The 12,058-nt window shown below is 60.6% G+C and overlaps 1 protein-coding gene across 1 annotated transcript in view; it reads right to left on the reverse strand.

Annotated features, from left to right (window-relative positions):
- LOC122102686 (uncharacterized protein KIAA1671-like) overlaps positions 1 to 5,214 on the reverse strand; it is a 55,582-nt gene extending 50,368 nt beyond the window's left edge. The window contains exon 1 of the mRNA XM_042673427.1: positions 5,188 to 5,214. The gene's annotated coding sequence lies outside the window, so the exon portion shown is untranslated. The remainder of the gene's footprint in view (positions 1 to 5,187) is intronic.
- Positions 5,215 to 12,058: the final 6,844 nt, after the last annotated feature.

Consider the following 12,058-nt stretch of genomic DNA (forward strand, 5'->3'; position numbering starts at 1 on the left):
TCAGGAGGCCTGGAACTTTCTAGGACATTCTATGTGCTCAGTCACAGCCATGCACAGGGGAGAGGAGGCCGGGGCGCCAGGCCTCATGCCGCCCAGCAGGCAGTAGCCGCCCGGCCCGGGCTGGTGCCAGGGAAGGGCAGGCGGCGGAGCTCCGGGGGCAACGCTGGTGTCCCCGGCCCCCGGCAGGGCCTCACCCACATCAGGCAAACACGACAGAGGCCAGAGGCCAACCCCACGAGGAAGCAGGATGAAAACGGAAGAAGCCGGCAGGACAGCCAGCACGGCGCCTGCCCAGCCCAGGCCTCGGAAAACACAGCTGCGGCCGGGCCTGGTGGAGCATGCCTGCAGCACCAGCCACTCAGGAGGCTGAGACTGGAGGACCGCGTTCAAAAAAAGCCGGCCAGAAAGGCCGTGAGACGCTTATCCTTTGTGCCAGCTTGGAGCAAAAAAAAAGCCCAGGGACAGCACGCAGGCTGTGAGTTCAAGCCCCGGGAATGACCCAAAACTTGTGAGGGCTCAGCAGCCAGGACAGGAGCCGGCCGGCCCACGCACCTCGCTTCGCCTCCACCACCTCCAAGGGGAAAGATGACGAACCGCACAGAGAGGTGGAGCAAGCCGGCTTAGGCCACACAGGAAGCCAGGCCTGAGCCAACCAGCTCCCACCACAAACCAACCCGGGACCATTGCCCCTCCCCAGTACATTCCACCTGCCCCAAGCCGGCACAAGTCCCCAAGCTTCCACCAAGTGCCTGGCTGGGTCGGGCCAGGGTTGCTGGGTCAGGACTGGGAAGGCAGCAGAGAGGAAGAGCATGTCAGCTCAGAAGCATCTCCAGCTTCACCCCTGCCTTTCAGGCGCTGTGCCTTTCAGCAAGGGATGCAACCTCTCTGAGTGGTGCTCGACCGCTTGAGCCAGGCTTCCCTCTCCGATTTTTGCCAGTTATTTGGAAATGGGCGTCTCATGGACTTTTCTGCTGGGGTTAGATTCAAACTGTGATCCTCCAGATTGTAGGCTGGTTATAAGCCAGAGCCACTGGTGCCCAGCTAGAGCTGGGATTTGAGTCCAGGCAGCCTACCTCCAAGCTCCTCACCTGTTCCCACCTTGTGCCAGCTGGTGCCAGCCAGTCAGAACACTCTGTCCTGTGCCAGCCATCCCTGAGGCTGTAGGGACATGTTTGTTGCACAGAAATCCCCGATGGATACAATATTTCCAGCACGCGCTATGTAGCTGGCCATGCTTCCCTTCAGTCCCTGGCAGGATGGGTTAAAAATGAAGTGACAGAAGCGGCCACCTTTCCTGCGGTGCAGTCAGAGACTCTGGGCCAGGGACCTGGGCAGGTTGGAGAAACTCGCAATACTCTTTATCCCAACCCCAATGGCTCAGGGATAACTCATGTCCTACATATCACGCAAGTTATAGAAAAAACCGGAAGAGCCATCGGCACTGGTGGCTCATGCCGGTCATCCTAGCTACCCAGGAGGCTGAGCTCTGAGGATCACGGTTCAAAACCAGCCTGGGCAGAAAAGTCCCCATGAGACTCTGATCTCCAATGAACCACTCAAACACCGGAAGTGGCGCTGTGCCTCAAAGTAGTAGAGCGCTCGCCTGGCGCACAAAGTGGTTGAGGGGCAGAGCCCAGGCCCGGAGTTCAAGCCCCATCTCCACCGACAAAAATAAGATTTAAAAAAAAAGCCAGGGGATGGCTCAAGTGGTAGAGTGCCTGCCAAAAGCGCAAGCCCTGAGTGCAAACCCTAGCACTGCAGGAAAAGAGGTACAACGTTTAGCAGATAATCAGCTGAGTGTGGTCTTGGAGAAAGACAGACAGACAGACAAGACAGAGACTGGGGCCCAAGAGAGTGCAGGCTGAGGAGGGGCGGGGGCATCTGGTGACCCGGCGTGGCTCTGGGCTTGTCCCCTGCCGCTGACAGTGACAGGTGAACACAGCGAAGGTCACAGGCCACACGTGCTTTGGCAACACAACTTCCGCTCGCAGTGGCCACGGAGCGCGCTAGACAACATCGCAGAGGGCACTTGACTCCCTAACTCCTGCTCTAGAGTCCAGTCCCCCTCGGCCTGCGTGCCCGCCCCCCACGCAGCCCGCGGGGGCGGGGGGTCCCGGGGCCAGGGGAGCCTCTGAATTTTCACAAGCCCGGAGCCTGCCTGCAAAAGACACTCCATAAAACATGCGTGGCACCCAAGGGGGGAAAAGGACAGAGGGGCAACCGTGCCCGCCGCGGCCTCCCTCACTCCACTGGAGTTAGAGGACTGCATGGCCCGGAGGGGGTGGCTTCCATGCGGCAAGAGGCTCTGGGTTCAAATCCCAGCACCTCCACTCCCAGCTAGGGGGTGTGTGTGTGTGTGTGTGTGTGTGTGTGTGTGTGTGTGTGTGTGTGTGTGTGTGTGTGTGTGTGTGTGTGTGTATGCACATAGGTCTATCCTGAGGCTTGAACTCAAAGCCTGGCCTGGTGCACACCAGCAATCCCGGTGCACACCAGCAATCCCGTGTGCTCAACACGCCCTGGGGGCTGGGCCGGCCACTCAGGGCCAGGCTCCCCGGGACGGCTGTCCCTTCCCCTCGCCTGGCCCCTCCCCGGCTTGTCCTTAAGGCTCAGCTCAGGTGTCACCTTTGGTCCCCACACATGTGCAGGTGCACACACACACGCACACACACACACACCCAGGCTGGGCCAGGTGCCCCCTGCCTGGAGCACTCCCCCTAGACAGGCTGTGGTGACGAGAATAAGTCACGCCGCCCCCCCCACCTGTGATCCCTCCCCCACACACCTGTGATCCCACCGTGTGGACCCTCAGCCCCACACCGCCACCATCCGCCACCAACCACCTCCTCACCCTGCCTGCCTGCTCTGTATATTTGGCAGCTGAGTCTTAAATACAAGCACCCTGCCCAGAGCCACAATCAGGAAGGCCCACCTCCTCCAGGAAGCCTCCTCCAGGAAGCCTCCTCCAGGAAGTCTCCTCCAGGAAGCCTCCAGGGTTTGCTCTGGCTCCACTGCACCAGCCTCTGCCTCTCCTACCCTCCACCCTGGTGGCTCCAAATAACCACAGAGTGCATGCTGGGAGTGAGCCCCCCACGGGGGGCTCCAGAGACCTGGCTGTGTGAGTAGGGGAGGAGGGCACCCCACCACTCCCCAGGGACTTCCCAGGCCCCGGGTGGGCAACACGGGTGTGCATACAGCGGCGCCAGGGCAGGTCTGCGGAGCTGAATGAAATACCAGCTTCTGAATGAGCCAGATCGAGATCCACATCGCCAGTGGCTTTCGCACCACTGCCGGCCCTGCTCCAAGTCCAACCCGCCAGATTCTCCCAGCACCCCCTCAGCCCCCACCTTCTCCACCAGCCTGGGCCACAGAGAGCCTTCTGCAGTGCCCCACTGCCCAGGAATAAAGTCCACATCGCTAAGCATGGCCTCTCCTGGCCAACACCCCATGTCTCCGGCCTACTGCCAGCGTGGGCTCAAGCTCTTCCATCTTTGGGGTCCATGCTGCACAACTCTGCCCCCCCACAGCTAGCACACTGTCCAGGAAACCAAGCTCCCTGAATTCCAACCTGCTCCAGCTGCAGACACAGCCCTCAACTCCCACCACATCTGCCCTGTCTACACCAACACCATGCCCTTTATAGACTGGCTACCAGCCTCCTCTTTGATCCACCATCCTGAAATAGCCGATGGAAAGAAGGAAGGAAGGAGGAAGGGAGGGAGGAGAAGGGAGGAAGGGAGGGGGGAGGAAGGGAGGGAGGGAGGGAGGGAAGGAGGCACACACATCTCAGGCAATCCCAGATCTTTCTCTGAGTTAGCTGGAGACAGGATAACAAATGGTCAGCAGGACCCGCCCTCAGCCCCCGAGGGGAGGTGCCAGATCAGAGCCAGCCAGCGGGAGACAGCAGGGCCAGGGCAGCCGGACCGCTCCAGAGCTAGACCCTCCATCACCGGGGAAGGCAGATCGGGTCCTGGAGTACCACGGACTAGGACCACACATCTATTGCCTGTAGTAGCTGCTCAATCAACTTTGGGGGTGGGGGAAGCTGCCAGCCTGGGCAGCACCGCAGGAAGGACCCTGGGCTGGGAAGCTGCACCGGCAGGAAGCGTGCAAATCCTTCCAACTCCTTTCAAGACGGATGTCAAAAAAAAACAAAGGAACAAGGAGACCAGGGCCATGTCAACCCCGCAACTGGAAGGGAGGGAGGGAGGGAAGAAAAGGAAAGGGAAAGGGAAAGGGAAGGGAAAGGGAAGGGAAGGGAAGGAAGGAAGGGCCGGGGTCCTGGGGTGATGGGGCCGTGGGTGTGCAGAGGGGAACTTGGCCCAGGGACCGGGGCGCCTCCTCCCAAAGCCCGGGTTACTGATTACCCGCCCCGGGGCTCCTCTCCACCGGAGGAGGGGCCTGGAGGGGCAGCTGGCTGGCCAAGTTAAACACCCAGCGGGGCAGGGGAGGCGAGGCGGGGCGCCCCGGCTGACAGCCCCGGACCCCGGGTCTCCCCCGGCCAGCCCCCCTCCCCGAGGCGGGGTCCCCCGCCCCACCCCATTTTGTTCAGCAAAGATGGTCAAGGTCACCGAGAAACTTCAAAGAAAACCTTTCCTTTGCAACAGGTTCAGTCCGTTCCGGGCCGGGCTGGGGCCGGGGGCCGGGGAGGGGAGGCCGGGGAGGGGAGGCCGGGGCGGGGAGGCCGGGGATCGGAGGCCGGGGAGGGGAGGCCGGGGATCGGAGGCCGGGGATCGGAGGCCGCGCGGGGGGCGGAGGTCCCGGCCCCGCCCCGCCCCCGGTCCCCGGTCCCCGGCGGGACCCCCGAGCCCGGCTCCGCCCGCGAGGCGCCCGCGCCCACTCGGGGTCTCCGGCCCGCACGGACGTCGGGATCCCCACGGGCCCAGGACGGGATCCCCGGAGATCCCCGGGCCCCAGACCACCAGATCCCCGCGGCCCGGCCGGAGGGGGGGCCGGGATCCCCCCCGGGATCCACGCCCGCGGCTCCCGCTCCCGCGCGCCCGGGGATCCGCCGGGTCCCCGCCTCTTCCTCCGCCAACTTTGCCAACTTTCCTCCCCCGGGCCTGGCCGGCCAGGAACTCGGCGGCCCCGGCCCGCCGCCGCCCCCCCGCGCCGCGGAGGCCGGGGACCCGGGGACCCCGAGCCCCCGGGCGCGCCCCCCGCCTCGGCCCCCGCCCCCCGCGCCGCCACCTACCCGGAGCCGCGCGCGCCCGCGCCGCGCCGCCACCTGCCCGCCGCCGCCGCACCTGCCCGCGCGGCGCGCGCAGCCGGGCCTGCGGGGGGCGGGGCCTCGCGCGGGAAGCGCCCCGTCGCCACGGCGACCGCGGCGGGCGGCGCCTGCGCGCCGAGGCCCCGGACCCAGCGCGGCCGCGGATCCCGGCCCGCCCGCGGGCGCCGGGCTCGGGGCCGCCCCTGCGGGTCAGAGGTCGCAGGGTCTCCGATCCGGATCGGCCTGCGCGCGCGCGCGGGGCCGGCGCCCCCTCCCGGCCGGGAGGGGCGGCTGGAACTACAGGCGGGCGCCGCGGCGCCCGGCCGGCAGCGCGTCCCCGGCCGCTCCCCCCTCCCAGGCCGGGTCTCCCGGGCTCGGTGGGCCCGGCCCCCCGCCCAGCCACGGCCGGCGCCCAGCTCTGGGCCCGGGCAGGAGATGGCGGGGACGAGGGGCCAAATCTAAACAATGTAACGGCCCCTGGCTCGTCATCTGCTGTGCTTTGTTGCTGCTGTAGAGAGGGTCCGGGAAGGGGCTCGAACCCACGGCCGACCCCCGCGCCCGGGACAGGCCGGGCACGGAGTCGGTGCCCAAGGCAGACAGGCCGCTCCCCTCCCTCCTCCCTCCCGGCACACACGTCGCGGGGGGGGGCGGGGGCGCAGCCCAGATGCGTCCCCGTCCTGCCCGCCACCTCCACCCGCATCCGCAGCCGCCAGCCCTTCTTCCCTGAGCGGGTGGGGAGAGGTAAACTACAACTCCCAGCGTCCTCCTGGTCCGCGAGGGCGGGACTTCCTGGGAGGGGAGGGCTCTCCCCCCACACCCCGTCCCTCGGCCTCCCCTTGCATTCCCGAGTCCTGGGAGCCAGCACACACCCGGGGATTATCCCCTGGGTGAGCGGCCGCTGGCTCCTCCTTGCTGCACAGCCAGCCCCGACTCTGCTGGTCTGGAGGCCCGAGCGCAGGCCTCCTCCCCTCAGAGTCTCAGAATCCCGCCTCCTCCAGGGAGCCGGGCCTGGGGAGGCCTGGACATCAGCCGGGCCCTCAGCCTGCGGCCACTGAGACCAGGGCCCGGATCAGAAACCGCATGGCTTCCATCCGTGTGACTTTAAACAGCCCCACCCGCGGGAGCCCACGGGCAGACAGCTCGGCCAGGCCCAGGTGGGGTGGGTGCTGTTACCTGTTTAGTCTCTCCAGCATTTCACCTGCTCCTTGGAGGTGAGACGCGTATCTGCTTTGCAACGCTTCCCGTCAGCGCCAGCACGGCCTGGGCCACGTCCCTGGGGGACGCCTTGGCCCTCTGCTGTCTGTCATTAGCTTAATGACAGCGTGTAGCTGAGGTCCTAATGCTAGCCTCGGGTCCACCCAGACACGCTCCCCGGTGACCCAGGGAGGCCACGTAACCGGAAACCTCTGACCATCTTGCAGGTGACCTGCCCGTTGCTTTTCTGGTCTCACCTGCTAGACCGTAAGTTCACTCACTGCCGCAGAAACCAGCTCAGCATCGGAGCCAGAGCCACCACCTCACCTAGCCATCAAATTCAGTGTGGAATCGTTTTTCTGTTCTTCCATCCCAGGTTGCCTGGGATCCTAATGCAAACTATGGTTTCTAGAAGCCCAGTGCTGGCTGCGCTGTCTCTTTAAACCTTGCAGCCCTCTTAATTAACTCCCTTTTATGCAAGAGGGATCTAAGGCCCAGAGAGGTTAGGCAAATTGCTCAAGGTCACACAGATGGAATCTCTTGTCTGGCTCCCTTGGAAAACAGGGCCTGAGGCAAGTCTTACCTTCACTTGCTTTTAAGGATGGAAGGAAAGGGACTTGGAGGTGGGGAAAGAGACCTAGAAAAGATTGCCTTAGAGCAAGCCTGGTGTAGTGACACACACCTGTAATCCCCTGCCTATTATGCAGGACTATGGGTTCAAGGCTTATAGGAGGAGCCTGAGCTAGGTAGGGAGACTGTGTCTGAAAAATAAATCATTTGTTTTTAATTTGACAAACAGCCAGATGGTGGTGGCTCACACCTGTAATCCTAGCTACTGGGGGGGGGGGGGGGGGGAGGGGCGGGATGAGATCTGAGGATCGTGGTTCAAAGCCAGCTCTAGCAAGAGTCCAACTGACTCACCTCTAATTAACCAGCTGGATGGGGAGGTGGGGTTTCACTGGTAGAGCACCAGCCTTGAGTACAAAAACTCAGGGGCAGCACCCAGATCCTGAGCTCTAACCTGACTTCAGGGAATTCATGACCTCCAGGAAAGAGCTGCCAGACTACAGAAAAATACATAAGCCAGTGCTACGCACTTGAAATAGGAGGGCCAAAGAAAGACAGGAGAGCAAGACTTCCTGAGCCTGGTGTTTAATCACAGATCAGCTCAGCCCTCGTGCTGTCCCCTGCCTGGGAAATCCCATATCCTTGCCCCTCCCCCACTGAGGCCTGCTACTCCCTCTTTGCCAGCAGCCTGAGTGAAAGTGATCTTGGGACCTGGGAAGGAAAACACACACACACACACACACACACCTGCTATCACGTGTCCTGGCTTTGTTTGCATACCCGAATCTTTCCCTCAAAAGGAAAGAGACCTTTTCTAAGCTTGAATTTCTGTTCAGAGCTGGATCAGAGGAGGCAGCTGATCAGGAGAGAGTTGATCTGGAAGGATCCACCACCTAGGTGAGGAGGGGTGGGAGAAGTGGGGCCGGGCCTAAGCGCTGTCCAGGGGCCATCACGAGCCCTGGTGGTTTCAGGAGCCTCTAAAATTACATAGCCGTGGTGGTGAGAGAAGGCAAAATGGAGTCTGTGTGGAGAGTGCAAGTATGATTTTAAATCAGCTTCAGTTTCATTGGAGTTTGAACCAAAGGCCTCGCACTGCTAGATAAACTCTACCATTTGTGCCGAACACTCCACCCTTAAATCTCCTAATGGCAAGCCCTATGTTCTTTCCCAATGTGAAGTCTGGCTAGTCTAGGACAAGGCTGTTCTTTTGTCGGTGGGGAAACTGAGTCTCAGGACCCCTACATAATTTGTCCCCGGTGGCACAGCCAGCTTGCTTGGACATCCCAGGCTGAGCAGTAGACAAAGGGATAAAAGAAAGAGTAACTCTCCATCCCCAACCAGCACATGCAGATCTCCTGGATGGGTAGGTAGATGCGTGGGTAGATGGGTGGGAAGACGGATGGATGGATGAATAAATGGATAGAAGGATAAGTGGATGGATGGATGGATGAGTAGATGGACAGAAAGGTGGATAGGTGGATGGATGGATGGATGGATGGATGGGTGGATGGATGGATGGATGGGTGGATGGATGGATGGATGGGTGGGTGGATAGAAGGGTGGATGAGTGGATGGATGGGTAGATAGAGAGTGGGTAGATGAATGGTTAGATGGATAGAGAGACGCTTTGGTGGATTAAGAATGCAGGGATGTAAGTATAGATGGATAGAAGGGTGGATGGGTAGATGGATGGATGGGTGGGTGGATGGATGGGTAGAGGGTGTGTGGATAGTGTTGGGTGGATAGAAACATGGTTTTGTAGATTAAGTGAATGGATGGGTGGATCAAGTGGGCAGGTGGATGGATGGGTGGGGTGGGTAGATAGGAGTGTGGATGCGTGGATGGACCATATTTTTTTTTTTTTGGGTCCGGTCGTGGGGCCTGAACTCTGGGCCTGGGCGCTGTCCCTCAGCTCTTCAGCTCAAGGCTAGCGCTCTACCACTTGAGCCACAGCGCCACTTCCGGCTTTTTGCTTTTGTGGTACTGAGGAATCGAACCCAGGGCCTCAGGCATGCAAGGCACGCGCTCTACCACTGAGCCACCTTCCCAGCCCTATCCTGCATATCTGTCTTGTCCACAAGCTCTAGACTTGAAGAGAGAGGGAGGGAGAGACTTGGTGCCCGCAGTGCATGGTGGAGCTGTGGCCGGGGAGGGTCCCTGCGGCCCGGGCCCGATGGACAGCAGCGCAGAGGAGCTGGGCGCGCGGGGCAGAAGAGCTCATGGACGAATCCCCAGCTCTCCAGGGACTCCTGATGGCCGATTCCTGTTTCTTTGGGGGTGGCAGGGAGCCCCCGCCCCGGGCAGCCCCCAAAGCCCTCAGACCCGTTGGCTATAGAATGAAGTTCTTAGACTGGGTGTGGGCCTTGGGCCCAGGCCCAAGCCTGGCTGTGAGCCCCGTGCGTCACCTGGAAAGCGCGCGCCCGCGTCCGTGCGTGCGCGCCCGTGCGCGCGCGCCCGTGCGCGCGCGTGCGCTGCGTGGGGACCGGGGTGGGCGCAGAGGGGGGGCACGCCGCCCCTCGCGGCTCCCCTGGCGGGGACCCCAGAGCTTGGCAGGGCCAGGCCGAGCCACGGCCTCACCTGCGGGGAATTGCACCCCGGGGTCTGCCTCACCCACGGGAAAGGCTAATTTGGGGAGCAGGGGGACTGTCCCGGTCTCGCCCGCGGGCAGGGGGTCCCAACCCCACGGAGGAAGCCCTGAGCCCCTCCCTCAGCCATGGCTCCGCCCCCCCGCCCCGCGCACGCGCAGTCCTACGGGGAAGCCCCGCCTCCACCTCGCCACGACGCGCGGCCCATCCTGTGGCTGACAAGGTTCCGCCTCTCCCTATCCAGCACCACCGTCAGGGACGTCCTACCCCCCCCCCCGACCCCGGCTCCCCGAGGTTACGTTGGGGAAACTGAGGCCTGAGCTACCCGACAGCTTAGCGCAGGCCCCGCCGCAGGGAAAAGGCCAGGGGCTGCCGGGTGTCCGAGGCCAGGGGTGCTGTCACATGTAAAGGGCCGGCCCGAGTGAAGGACCAGGCCGCAAGCCTAAGCCACGAGCTCCTGGGAGGGCTGGGCTTGGAGTGGCGGATGGATGAGGGATGGACGGGTGGATGGATGGATGAGGGTGGATGGATGGTGGATGAGTGGAAGGATGGATTGAAGTTAAATGGATGGATGGATGGTGGGTCGATGATGGATGGATGTGGATGAGTGGATGGTGGATGATGGATGGATGGTGGATGGATGGTGGATGGATGGATGGTGGATGGATGGATGGGTGGATAGTGGACGATGGATGAATAGTGGATGGATGATAGATAGTGGATGATGGACGGATGGATGGATGGTGGATGGATGATGAATGGTAGATGGATGGATGATGGATGGTGGATGATGGATGGATGATGGGTGATAGATGATGGATGGATGATGGGTGGTGGATGATGGATGATTGATGGTGGATGATGGATGGATGGATGGTGGATGGATGGATGGGTGGTGGATGGGTGATGGATGGTGGATGGATGGATGATGGGTGATGGATGATGGATGCATGATTGATGGTGGATGGTGGATGGATGGATGGGTGGATGGTGGATGATGGATGGATGATGAATGGTGGATGGGCGATGGATGGTGGATGATGGATGGTGGATGGTGGATGATGGATGGTGGATGATGGATGGTGGATGGAGGGATGATGGCTGGATGATGGATGATGGATGGTTGATGGGTGGTGGATGATGGATGGATGGTGGATGATGGATGGATGGATGATGGATGATGGATGGATGATGGGTGGTGGGTGATGGATGATGGATGGTGGATGATGGATGGTAGATGGTGGATGATGGATAGATGGTGGGTGGGTGATGGATAGTGGATGGATGGATGGGTGGATAGTGGATGATGGATGGTGGATGGATGGTGGATGGTGGATGGATGGTGGATGATGGATGATGGATGGATGGATGGTGGATGGATGATGGATAGTGGATGGTGGATGGTGGATGGGTGATGGATGGTGGATGATGGATGGTGGATGGTAGATGGTGGATGATGGATAGATGGATGGTGGGTGATGGATGGTGGATGGATGGATGGGTGGATAGTGGATGATGGATGGTGGATGGATGGTGGATGGATGGATGATGGATGGTGGATGGATGGTGGATGGTGGATGGATGGTGGATGATGGATGATGGATGGATGGATGGTGGATGGATGATGGATAGTGGATGATGGATGGTGGATGGTGGATGATGGATGGATGGTGGATGGTGGATGATGGATGGTGGATGGTGGATGATGGATGGATGGTGGATGGGTGATGGATGGTGGATGATGGATGATGGATGGATGGATGGTGGATGGATGATGGATAGTGGATGATGGATGGTAGATGGATGGATGATGGATAGATGATGGATGGTGGATGATGGATGGATGGAGGATGATGGATGGATGGATGGTGGATGGTGGATGGTGGATAGGTGATGGATGGTGGATGATGGATGATGGATGGTGGATGGTGGATGGATGGATGGTGGATGGTGGATGGGTGATGGATGGTGGATGATGGATGGTGGATGGTGGATGGGTGATGGATGGCGGATGATGGATGGTGGATGGTGGATGATGGATGGATGGTGGATGGTGGATGATGGATGGATGGTGGATGATGGATGGATGGATAGTGGATGGTGGATGGATGGTGGATGATGGATGGATGGTGGATGGGTGATGGATGATGGATGGTGGATGGATGGATGGATGGATGGTGGATGGGTGATGGATGGTGGATGATGGATGATGGATGGTGGATGGTGGATGGATGATGGGTAGTGGATGATGGATGGTGGATGGATGGATGATGGATGGATGGTGGATGGTGGATGATGGATGGATGGTGGATGGGTGATGGATGGTGGATGATGGATGGATGGATGGATGGATGGTGGATGGATGATGGATAGTGGATGATGGATGGTAGATGGATGGATGGTGGCTGGGTGATGGATGGTGGATGATGGATGATGGATGGTGGATGGTAGATGGTGGATAAATGGGAAGCAGATGGATACATGAAGGAAAGTGGGAACCATGAGG

The sequence above is a fragment of the Dipodomys spectabilis genome, unplaced genomic scaffold (genome assembly GCF_019054845.1).
Source record: "Dipodomys spectabilis isolate Male_0828 unplaced genomic scaffold, ASM1905484v1 ptg000826l, whole genome shotgun sequence".
Taxonomy (NCBI): Eukaryota; Metazoa; Chordata; class Mammalia; order Rodentia; family Heteromyidae; genus Dipodomys; species Dipodomys spectabilis.